Here is a 12939-nt window from a genome sequence, read left to right as displayed (position 1 = left end):
CTTTGCATGTTTTGGTTGACTGCTGATAATTGGCCTTAGTTATGTCCCCCTCCTTCCATTTTTTGTATTTGTCCTTTTTGTCTTTCAGTTTGTCAGAGAGATCTTTGTGCAGCCATGCTGGTTTCTTCTTGAATTTCTTGTTTCTTTTTCTTAGTTGTATTGTGCTGGTCTGGGCTTTTATGATCACATTTTTCAGAGTTTCCCCCGCTTCTTGAGTTGTTTTCCCATTTAGGATTTTCATCCTTGGGATCTTTCCTAGGTTCGCTCTGAGTTTGTTAAAGTCAGACACTGGCTGGATTGTTTTCTATTGCTAGTGTTTGCATTACATTAAATTCCAGTATAGGTTCCAGCACTTTCACCCAAGGTTCCAGCAACCTCTATCACTTTTTCTCTATTAGTAAGAATTAAGTCCAGTATAGCTTTGCATCTAGTTTCCTCCTCTACCTTTTGGATGACAAAGTGGTCAGCTAGGTTAGTTAGGAATCTGTTTGATCTCCCACTCACTGTAGAATAGAATAGAATAGAATAGAATAGAATAGAATAGAATAGAATAGAATAGAATAGAATAGAATGTGTCTCCCAGTTGATATCTGGATAGTTCAAGTCTCCCATTATTACTGTGGTATGCTTCCTACATAATTCCTAATAAATATGATCACCCGAGTGTAGCAGTAGATAAAAACTGCAGCAACTTTATAAATGTAAGTCTGTAATAATCTCCCTAACTATTTAGTGTTCAATGCTATGTCTAGCATTGCTGTTGTGTACTCTCATAAAGTTTCCATTTTAATTTCTTACAATGATCTTAAAAAATAATGCACCAGGAGCATTGTGAGAAATTTCTAATGTCATTCAGTGCCAAATGAAGGTACAGATATCAGAAGGTGGCATTTGTGAAGGAGGGGATCCAATAAATGAAATTATGCCATGAACCAATGACACCACTAGAAATAGGAAGCTGGCTGCAAAGCTTCAGACTCTTACTGCAATGAGACTTATTCTTCAATGGTGGAAGGTTAAACTTATGGCCTTCAATTACTCAATAAACTCAAAAGTTGATACTTATAATTATGAAAGTGTTGTTTACAGACATAGACCATGTGTGGATCATTATAATGAAAGATGTGTAAAACAAAACATACAGTACATGAATGAGATTTGAGTGTGTGTGTGTGTGTGTGTGTGTGTGTGTGTGAGTGAGAGAGAGAGAGACTAGAGCTACTACACAAGGGCTAAAAAAAGTTTTGTTTTTTGGTATCTTTCTGCAGTCACTCAGTGATTGCATGGTGGAGAAAATATCATCAAGGCAATTAATAGCTAGGCATTTCTAGTCATTAAATACACAGCTGTAATAGTGGATTGGATTTAAGTAGAACTAAAATAGAAAAATAAAGGCAATAAATCATGCCCTTCATTATGTTGACAGACGTTACTTACCAAGGAAAATAGGCGGGCATAGAATGTTGCAAGTACACCAACCAGGCGGTTGGTAAGAAGAAAAAAAAGCATTGGAAGAATATCTCAAGGAAAGTGAAGAAGATGCACTGAAATTAGTATACCACTTACTGAGTACTGGAAAGAGCAGACTGGCCTATAAGAAAGACCAAATAAAGAATAGAAACAAGACATGGCAAGGCAAAGTAATACATGGCCAATACAGAAAACAATAGTGGGCAAAACAGATAACAATAAGACTTGGCAATAGCTAAGAACAGGAAAATTGAAGAAAGAGACAGAGGGGCTAATTCTAGCTGCCAAGAAGAAACCTTAAGAATAAATGCATATAAAGCCAGACTTGAGATAGCAAAGAAACTGAAGAAATTGTGGATCACCTAGTTAGTTGCTGTAGGAAGATTGCACAGATTGAACACAAATAATAATGGCATAACAAAGTAGCAACAATGGTGCATTGGAAGATCTGCAAGAAATATCCTTTGCAGGCAAACAAGAACTGGTGGGACCACAAAATAGAGAAAGTAACAAAAAATGAAGAAGCTAAAATGCTCTGGGAATTTAGAATTCCAAAAGACAGGCATCTGCCATACAACACTCCAGATTTAATAACTGTTGATAAGAAAGACAAAAAAGTTTGGATAGTGATGTTGCAGTACTTGGAGAGAGAACTGGAGAAAATTATAGAATGCAAAGACCTAGAAATAGAAGTACTGTAGAATGACTGTGGCAAAAGAAAACAAAGGTAGTATCAATAGCAATAGGTGTCTTGGGTATATTCCTAAAATATCTGGAGCGCCACTTGAACACCATCGGCATTGACAAAATCATCACCAGTCAATTACAAAAGGCAGCTTTATTTGGAATAGCTTAGCTCCTGCAATGTTACTTTTAACCCCTTTAAACAACAGCATTTGCTTGTTTCAGGTTCTTGGGAAGAACTTGATGGGTGGATAAAAATGCTAGATCCAGTCTAAACACCCAGCTGATTGTGTAATCAACCATAATAATAATATATATTTTTCTTCTGGTCTTGAAGAACATTAATCCAAGGTCTCTACTGAGACTATTGGAGGCAGACTTAGGGAAAGAACAAATGTATTTTGTTTTCTGCTTACAGATCCAATATATAAGGAGTGGAGGAAACTATCATATAATCTTGACATGGTTAAACATGACCACAAAGAATTTTTCTTACCAGAAAAGAAAGGATAAATTGCCTAATTGTAGCAAACCATATGCTAATAGAAGAATTGCCATTTTGGCATATTGCCGCTGCTTTATTCAAGAAGAGACTCTTGATTAAGAATAACTGTTTATATTTCTTGCCATATCTTCAGGTTCTCCAGAGATTGACAGAAATTCTCCTAAACTTGGGATGGTATATACGTCCCACTACTGCAGTGGTTCTCAACCTTTTTAATGCCGCGACCCCCAACCGGTCGTAAGTCAAGGACTAAACCGGTCGTAAGTCGAGGACTAAACCAGTCGTAAGTCGAGGACTAAACCGGTCGTAAGTCGAGGACTTTCCCTGCCTGGGAGTGGCATGCATGCGTGGTTCAGCCCCCTGCGCCGGCTGAGGCGTAGCTGGCAAGCGGCAGAGACGGAGCAGGCCAACCACCAGCTGGCCCAGCCCAAGGGAGGTAAGATACACGCCAGAAAAGGGGAAAAAAATGGCGGACAGCCTTGCTTGGCGACCCCTGTGAAATGGTCGATTGACCCCAAATGGGGTCGCGACCCATAGGTTGAGAACCGCTGCACTACTGGATGTACACAAGACAGCAGTTGCTTCTAAAGAGCAGGAGTTGCCCAACCCTCAGATGGATTCTCTCTTCTCCTTTCCTTTACAATATTTCTTTGTTACATTCTGATTTGTGGTAAGAGAGAGACATTTATTTTTGTATTTTGTATTTTGAAATTCTTGTTCAGGTTTCTTCTGAACTGCAGTGAATTTGGAAGCTCCTTATGAACTTTCCCTCTTAAACTTCTGGCCTAGAAAGCTTGCTGGAGGCCAACTTTTTTTTTGTTGGTGCAGCCAGAGCCCCCAATAAGGTTGCCTGCCAATACTTGAGAATTCTGTAGGAGAACTTTACTTCCTTTATTTTTCATTTTTGATATACCAGCCGATAGCTGGGGGTGGGGTGGGGTGGGGGAGGAAGCAGTAATGCTCTGAATTTCCCTTAAGGCCCCCACCATAGCATCTCTATGCAGGAATGGCAGGGAATTAAAATGGCAGCTAGTAATCCCAGGTAAATTTTTAAAGATGGGCCCCAGCATTGGTGGCATAGAAACAGTTTCAGATGCCTTACACTTGACAATGGAGTTGTGAAGGAATGTAGATCTTTCCTTGGCAATAAGAAATGCAACTCAAAATAATCTCACCCTCATTTTGTTTAGTATAAAACGGGATGCAGAGAAACTTTGACAGGCTTTCCAAATTCTATTCTGTCTTATACAATAAAGAGCATTCCAGAAACTCCTGCTTTGACTTTGTCTACCTCAAAGAGCTGACAGACACTGTCACCTAAGTTCATTGGATAGCAAATAAGACCTTGTGCAATGTGTGAAATGGCTCTAATGGACAAGAGAAAACTGGAATCTGGACATTTCCTTAAATGATCAATTGCTGATACAGTATAATAAAGCAATATTTCTCTATTGGAACTACAAAACATAACTGCTACTCAGCAGAGATATTGGCTATGTGAGATGGGAATTGGAGGAAAAGGAGTCAGATTGGAGAAGGCTACATCTTTCCCTCTTATCAACTTAATTGCATAACATGGTAATAACTGTATTAAAATGGCATTTGCAATTCTACCTGACTTCACTTGTGACCATTGATGGAAGACTGAATCCCAGCCAGGTTTATCATTGTCTCATTAATGAAGGGACTGCAACTATGATATAAGCAACTCCCTTTGAAAAATATTGACTTAGAGATTATGATTCAAATATTTTGAGGTTCAAAGTCTATTTCACAAATGCAGCCTTCATTGATGAACAGCTACATATTCATAGGAAAAAATGGGTAGGAAATTCAGCATCAAATCTCACTACAGTTTGCTTCACTATCAAAAAGCAAGGAAGGTCATACTATGTATGCTCATAGAGTCCCTATTTTTCCCCTCCTTGGAGTTCTCCTGATCTACCTTATTAATCCAGAAATGTTATGCACTACCTGTTCCCATAATGGTTCCCTCAAAGAAACAAATGTGTTTGGACTTCAAGTAAACTAAGACCAGCACCCCAAATCCTGAAAATCCATTTTCCTCCACCAAAATTCCCTTGCCCTTTTTGTAAGGACTTGCAGCCCCATGTAGGGGTAGGAAAAGGAAGGGTGCTCCTGGATATAAAAATGATCTAGCTAACATATCCACTCTGGTCTCTACTAGTGTTCAGAGAGGTGTTCCCATGTCACTTACCTTATTTATGAGACTGGAAGCTAAAACATATAAAGAACAGTTGCTGGAATTGGGTATGTCTAATTTAATGAAAAGAAGGACTAGGAGGTGACAGAAAAGCAGTGTTCCAATATCTAAGGGGTTACCACAAAAAAGAGGGACCTATTCTCCAAAGCATCTGAAGGCAGGACAAGAAGAAATGGATGGAAACTAATCAAGGAGAGAAGCAACCTGGAACTAAAGAGAAACTTCCTGACAGTTAGAACAATTAATCAGTGGAACAACCTGCCTCCAGAAGTTGTGAATGCTCCAACACTGGAAGTTTTAAGAAGAGATTGGACACCATTTGTCTGAAATGGTATGGTATGGTAATTCTGTTAATTGTGAAATATACAAAACATTAGCAAATGACAACAGAAGGATCTACACATGTCCAGCAAAATCAAGTTGCATAAAGCTCAGTCTACTGGCTGTTCTTTTTATTTCAAACTCAATTCAATTCTATCAAATCTCTCAGAGCAATTTACTGTATCACATGTGTCAGCTCAGGCATCTCCTGTTTCTAACATAATGTCTTACCCAGGCCTCTTTTCTGTTCTATACAGGAAAGCCTGTGTGGCTTCTGTTCTTAGATTGGTACATGGAAAAGCCAAAGTTCTATTAACTCCCAAGAATCTGGGAGTGGAATAGCTCACAGACAGCCTTGCAGATTAATTCTCTAAAGCGTAAAGTATCTAGGTAGCCCATTATCTGTACAGCAATTTATACAGGGCATACAAACCGACCAATAATATATATTTATTTTGCATATTGGCAGTTTGAAAGACACCACTGGGCTAAAAACCTCTTGTCCAATTTTAAATTAAAAGAATAAAATAAAAATCATGGGGGAGGGGGAATAAAAGAATTGTGAGGAGATCCATGTAGGAAATATGCATATCCCATTCTGATCAATAGGACCCTTCCAGGATCTTTGCAAACAATATTTCCCAACAGCTGTTATGGGATTGTTTTTTCCCTTCCATCAGAAATTTCATGAATGAATTGCAAAGAAATTCTGGGCTTGTCTCACAGGGCTTAGTCTCCTTCTGATGAGTTTTGTCTTTATGAAGTAGTTAAATAGCTAAAGAACCAGGCTATAAACTGGAAATCTAGAAGTTCTAGGCAAGAAGCCAGTCACCTTGGGCCAGTCTCTCTCTCTCTCTCCCTCTCTCCCTCTCTCTCTCTCTCTCTCTCTCTCCCCCCTAGGAAAGAGACATTGGCAAATCACTTCTGAAATCCTTGCTAAGAAAACTTCAGAGACTTTGCTCAAGCAGTAGCCAGGAATCAAGACTGGTTTGAAGGCATCAAAACCAACCAACCAACCAATTTTATTATCTAAAAAAGAACTGTCCAACTGCCTCTCCCTGGTTCCCTCTTGCTTACCTATTAGGTGACTAGGAGGATGGCTAGTGGTAATCAAGAGGCTTGAGAGTTTAATCCTGCTTGTGCTTATTTATTTATTTTTACTTCCTACTTTTTTCCTGTGAAGGAATTCAGGATAGCAGAAATTGTAGTCTCCTTCTGTGATCATTGGCCAGACCAAACCAGACTGCGTAAGCAGGACTGCCCTAGAAATACTTGCAGGCTGCCCATATGTGTTTGAGTTGTGATCTCTTCAGTTAAAAGCACCAAGTGATGTGCAAATCTCCTGTCTGCCATCAGAGGAGGTACTCCAGCAGCCTGATCTAAGGCAACCTCCTTGACTAAATCTCCCTTTAAGAGGATCTCAAATAACACAGCCAGGCAAGAATTCTCCCAAGAACTTGGAGAACCGCTGCCAGGCTCAAAATAGCCAATACTTGGCTCAACTGGACCACTTGTCTCTGGCAGCATAAATGGATGAGCTCAGAATAAGGTGGCAAATCTGTCCTCAACTCCTGAAATGTGATTCATGATTTTACCTACAGTATTTTGTAGATATGTGGGGCCAGAACACCCAAGGAATTGACATATAAACAATAAATCTTCTGTATCCTGTCTCATCTTCTGTATCCCAGAAACCTGTTTCTAGACTGCCCGTACTGGGTCAGAAAGGAAGATTTGCTAATTTCAATGGGATTCACTTCAGTGGACTTGGTTAGTTTTGCAATGGATTCAGGGAGCATCAGCAGCCTTGCACCGCACGATTAAAAATGCATACTTTTTTTCTCTAAATCTTCATCCTCTGTATTTACTTTTCCTGGATGGTCCTACATTTCCTTTATTCTCCCTGCATGAAAACCAGCAATTCATTAATACAATTCCTTCAAACCCATTCCACGCACACCCGCAAAAAAAAAAAAATAAAAAAAAAAATTCAAAACCGCACGCGGGCCAACCACTCCCGCGATGCGACCTCCTGAAAGATCCTCCCACGCGTCCGCACGAGCGGGAAGCAGCCCGTGCAAGAGGTAAAAACATTGCGTCGCAGTGCACCACGCGACGTTGGCGCTTGCTTCCTTCTCCCACCGCGTTTGACCGCAAAGGCCGGTGAGAAAGTGAGAATCCGGGAGCGTCTTACCTGCGTCGCTCCAACAACGGGCGTGCGGCGAGGTGGGGAGGGGATTCCCTTCCCGTGCAGGCAGAGCTGCCAAGGGAGGCGGCTGGGGAGAGCGAGCGGCAGCAACTCCCTCCCGGAGAGGCGCAGTTGCAGGTTAACCCCGCGCCTTCGCCCGGCTCCTCGAGTCACGGCAGAGAAAGCGCCCCCCCCCTCGCCCGCGCTTCCCCTCCCTCTGGATGTTTTGGACCGACTTTAAAAGTTTCAGCTACCGTCAGCATCCGTTTAACGCCCCCTACCGACCTTCTTCTGAGTTAACCCTCTCTGAGGAGAATTTGGTGACTTTTATCATTGGTAGCGGTGAAATGGTATCCCGCTGGCCTGAGCTTTGCAAAGGAAAGAAATCATGTTTTAATATTTGCATGCATGTCACGTGTAGGGTTGTTTTTTTTGTTTTTTTTTTTACAAAGAGAAGGATCTCTGATTCCTGATCTTTAATCTTTCTCAATCAGACTTTCACATAAAGAAAGATAATCCTCGATTTACGACCAAAATTTATATTCCTAAGTGAGAACTTTGTTAAAGGAGTTTTGCCCCATTTTACGACTTTTCTTTCCACGTTTGTTAAGCGAAACACTGCAGTTGTTAAATTAATAAAATGGTTGTTAAATGAATCTGGTTTCCCCACTGACTTTGCTTCTCAGAAGGTTGCAAAAGGTGATCACGTGACCCTGGGACACAGCAACCGTCATAAATGTGAGTCAGGTCAAGCATCTGAATGTAAATCACATGACTATGGGGATGCTGCAATAGCCATAAGTGTGAAAAATTATCATAAGTCACTTTTTTCAGTGCTGTTGTAACTTTGAATGGTCACTAAGCAAACTGTTGTAAGTTGAGGACTACCTGTATTTTACTTATTTGCAGAGGAGTTCTATCACCATCACCATCTTAATTACTGTTGATGCAGTCCACCTGCAATTAATAGAATATGAGTTTATTTTCCCCTAAAATTCCAGAGTTCAGAGGAAATCTCAGGTACTCTTCTGCTCAAACATCTGCAAAACAAAGAAAAACAATGGTGGGCTTGAGGGAGCACCAAGCTTTGCAAGAATGAAAAAAAAATAGTAAAAATAAATTGCAAATGGGATCATGCTGTAAGAATAAAACTGAATAAGCAAGGCTGATTGACACCTGGAACAGCAGCACATCATTTTGTGGCCCCTTGCTAAGAGCCATTAATCAGGACTGTTAGATTAACTGGATCTTGCAAATTCAGATGCTGACTAGTGGTGTTGAGAAATCCAGAGCTCCTTTACCTTCTTACAGGTTGGCATTTCAGGAGCCAGCATGAGCATCACCCAACCCGTTGACTTTAGAAGGCAAGAATGCCATGTTTCCCACTTTCCTTCCTTTCTGGTTCCCTCCTGAAGTCAAAAGGCAATGGAATTTTGCTGTCCTTTCTTCATGATCGCTTAGCACAGGGGTCCCCAATCCCTGGTCATTGGACCGGCACCAGGCTACAGCATGCCAGAAACTGGTCCGCGCAAACAAGCAAAGCCCTATCCGTGAGATACAGGCAGCACACAAAACCACGCAACCTTCGATCCGCAGAAAAACCTCTCTCCATAGAACCGGCCCCTGGTGCCCAAAAGGTTGGGGACCTCTGGTTTGGCAGAAGTAGTTTTGCCACTGTCCTGGATCATAATTGTTTTTCTTCCCTGACAAACAAGTGTGGTGAGGCAAGAATTGGAGTGAGGATGCATTGGATACAGCTGTGTTTCTCAATCCTGATCACTGTAAGTTATGTGGACTTCAATTCCCAGCATGCTGGCTTGAGAATTCTGGAAACTGAAGTTCACACAACTTAAAGTTGTCAAGGTTGAGAAACATTGAGATAGAGTGTAGCTGTGTTGTCTTGTGGGCAATAATGATGAGGATGGTGTGTCATGTGCAGTTCTGAGGACTTGGGAGCAGGAATGTCTACAGGAGGGATTTAAAAAAAGGCTGTTATCTTGATTTTTCATTCCTTGCCTCCTTTCTGCAGATACTGCTCTTCAGTGTTGAGAATGGAGAGCATGTAGAAAGGCTTAAATTAATTAACAGGATTGTTATTCTGATTTAAAATGTGATAATCTGAGGAACATTCATTTTAAAGTTATTTTTTAAGACATTTAGAAAAACAACAGAATCAAAACTCTCAAAAAATGAAACATTCACAAATTGATATGTTATTTTAAAGCAGGAAGGCCAACCCATGATGTGTAAGCTGCCCATAGCCTCAGTCGCATTCCGTGAAACCTGCATGCTGTGTTGTGTACTGCCAGAATCCTGGAGTAAAATACCACTTTTCCATAGTGTCCTTTTGCCCCCTGCATATGGTTAAAAATATCTGTAATGAAACCTCTCCAGAATCCCCAATCTTCAAAATGTCAGTTCAGCCTATATAACAACATCACTGTATCATCAGCAATGTAGTTTTCAGAGACCATTAAAAAAAAAGAAGGAAAATTCAACTTTTGAGCCCAAATGTTGTTTGTGCCTGTCTTAAGTTTTTGTACATTTTGTTCATTTATGATTTATGACTGCACTGAGTCAATGTAGGAAAAATCTTTCCATCTTTGCTCTGTTGTATCATCAACATTACTTATGGAAAATCATTGTGTATACTTTAAAATGTAATGTAGAATACAATAGAAGTAATATGAAACAAAGGATATAGCAAGTAACCAGCTAAGTACAGCAGAAAACAGGATGGGTTAAAAGGGGACAATTTTAGTGCTTCTATCTTGAGTGGTCCTCAATAAGAGATTTAAACGTAAGGTTATATTTCTAGCTTTGAAAATAGTGGGCTTTAATTGTAGCAGAATGGATCTCATGTCTTCTAGTGTCAGGATGTACAGTTTTTTTTAAAGATGCAGCACAGCAGAGAGCTCAGTGGGGCACACATGCCTGGAAATAATATAGTATTGAATAAATATGCATTCGATGGAATCATTCAAGTAAGAAAAAATAATTATTTTTGCACACTGTATTTACTGTGGCATAGATATTTATTCTACCAGTGTTTAATAGTACCTACTTGTTTAGTATGTACTTGGCACTGAATATAAGATTTTTTTAAAATTTTGTTTTACAATGATATATATTGTATATCAGTTTTCATAGCCTTCTTATAATATAAGATAGTCCTCAGGTTGGAATTTCATCTGCTGTGCAACACAAAAGACTCAGAACACTTTGCACAAGATGTCTTATTATTACCACATTTGATACAGTGTCTCTTTGTGTCATATACAGTATTTAAGTAGCTTAGATGTACCAGCATCAGTTTTTCCTGATGTGGAGATAAGCAATGGGCAAAAACCTTGATGGGATAGGCTGTGGGATAAGAAATTAGACTCCCCATCTTAGCCAGCATACATTGATAAATTCTGTTCAATGTACAAACATATGAACGAATGTAAATATGTATTGGAGTTCTTATTTTAATCTTACTGAAATTCCCCAGAGAATCTTACAGTCCTACACTTGCTAAAAGATAAAAAAAATGCACCAGTGAGACATGATTTATATTTCCATGTGCAATTTATTGATTGACAAATAGATATATTGCATTATATCATTTGAATAGAAACACATTAGAACATAGTAGGTGTCTGTGATCTGCTGAACTCTGGGATCTTCCTCACACCTATGTTAAAGTGCTTTTTTCTATGCCTTGTTACAGTAGGCAGAACATTAAGCCAGCATACTCTGTATTGCCCACATTACTGAACAAGTCCAGAAAGTAAGGCTTGTCCTTTAACTCCTGGACAAGTTAAAGAAAGCTATTGGTGCCCTCTCATTAATTGTCATCAACAAGCAAGAAAAACATCTACCAATCACTCCTGGGTTGGTTTTGATGGAGGCTGGAATGGCTGGTTTAGCCATTCTTTCTATTTTGAAATAGTGCTAAACCGATGTTTAAAATAAATCTCTGGGAAGACAAGCAACAGAAATAAAGGAAAAAACCCCCACTAATTCTGGCAGGATTCATAAATGAAGTTCATCAGCAGACGCTGATCAAAATGTTGATGGTGATAGGTGCTGAAGGAAACAGCGTCCATGGAAGAAATATCCTTGCTAGAAAAGGAAGAGACTATGGCTAACCTGGTTGGAACCTGGATTCAGGGAAAGATGGGTTGAGTTGAAATGAGAGAAGATCGGGAGGAGCTCCCAGTGAACCTGTAGTTTCCTATAGGAATTCTTTAAAAGCTTCTTCTTTTCCACCCACTACCCTCTTCAGCTACAACTAGTATCCTATCTCCATGCCCAAATCAAATGACCATGGAAAGTATTGCTGAGCAACTGGAGGGGAAGGATATATCCATATAGCTTGAAGTGGCCAATGACAGCTAGGCAGATGCCAGCTTGACTGGATCATCAACCATCCACCAATGAGGTAACATAGTAAAGCATCTTTGTGCTGAAGTTAGAGGGATGTGGGATGAGCCTTACATGTCTGCTTCATCTGCTGTTCCAAGTATTACCTGTTAATGGAATACTTCAGCTCCTTGCTTACCATTTTATGATTCTTTATCTTCTAATCACATTTGGACTGGACGATTTTTCACTGGAGGACCATGGAGGACTTCAAACTGTACAGGGCTACTGGATCTCACATTCAAAAAAGAAGACATGTTTTGCATATTAATGTGCATATTTTTATGTAATACTTGCATAACATTTTAGTCAACTGGCCATAACAGCCTATCCCTTTGGTTGTGTTTTTGTATGCCTGCTTTCAATCAGATGTAATACCCTTAAACAAGTTGTATTCTAATTCTATGGCAAATAATACAAACATAGATTCTGGGGCTACTTGAAATTAGATAGGGAGTTCAAAACAACATAACAATCCTCGACAAGACAACAAGCAGTAATATAAATCACTGTATATGATGTGATAAAGTATCCAAAAATAAACTAAAACCATTTTAAAATTTCCTTTTTTTCTATTTCTTCCTACTGTGCCTTTGAATATTTATCATTAAAATAACTCTTTAGCAGAGCTTGATTTTTCAACAAATATATGTGGAAGTTTTTGCAGTACAGTAGCAACCATTAACATACTGAGAAAAAAACAGTAAAAGAAAGGGGAAAAACAGGTTAGAAGAAGGAAATCATAACCAGTTTTGGTTATTTTGTTTCCCATTGAGCTTCTTAGAACATTTGGCTTATATTATAGGCTAAATTGGGTGAATACTGTAGTTTGTGTATATCGAGTATATTGTAGAAATCCAGCCATTGACTTAGTATTTGTTTTGTCAGTACCCCAATTATGATTGGTCTATTCTTGTTAGAGGATGAACTGTTTGATTGGTTTTGGATTATAGTGTGTGAATCCAGGCAACTATGTTTTGTTTACAAAACTATAATTTATCACAGTGCACCAACTAGGTTAATGAACCTTATTTTGGATTATAAGCTTATTGGAGCAAAGACCTCTGTTCTTGTACAGCATAAAAGTAAGCAAGCAAATAAGTAAGTAAGTAAGCTTTGTTGTGTCCTGAGCCTGCAAGA

The 12939-nt window shown here is 39.5% G+C and overlaps 1 protein-coding gene across 1 annotated transcript in view; it reads right to left on the bottom strand.

Annotated features, from left to right (window-relative positions):
* EFEMP1 (EGF containing fibulin extracellular matrix protein 1) overlaps nt 1-7512 on the bottom strand; it is a 56197-nt gene extending 48685 nt beyond the window's left edge. The window contains exon 1 of the mRNA XM_015831362.1: nt 7399-7512. The gene's annotated coding sequence lies outside the window, so the exon portion shown is untranslated. The remainder of the gene's footprint in view (nt 1-7398) is intronic.
* Between the last annotated feature and the right edge of the window lie 5427 nt (nt 7513-12939).

Source organism: Protobothrops mucrosquamatus, unplaced genomic scaffold (assembly GCF_001527695.2).
Source record: "Protobothrops mucrosquamatus isolate PMUCROS unplaced genomic scaffold, P.Mucros_1.0 scaffold_256, whole genome shotgun sequence".
Taxonomy (NCBI): domain Eukaryota; kingdom Metazoa; phylum Chordata; class Lepidosauria; order Squamata; family Viperidae; genus Protobothrops; species Protobothrops mucrosquamatus.
Note: the sequence above shows the minus strand (reverse complement) of the source record. Positions and strands in the feature narration are given on the sequence as shown.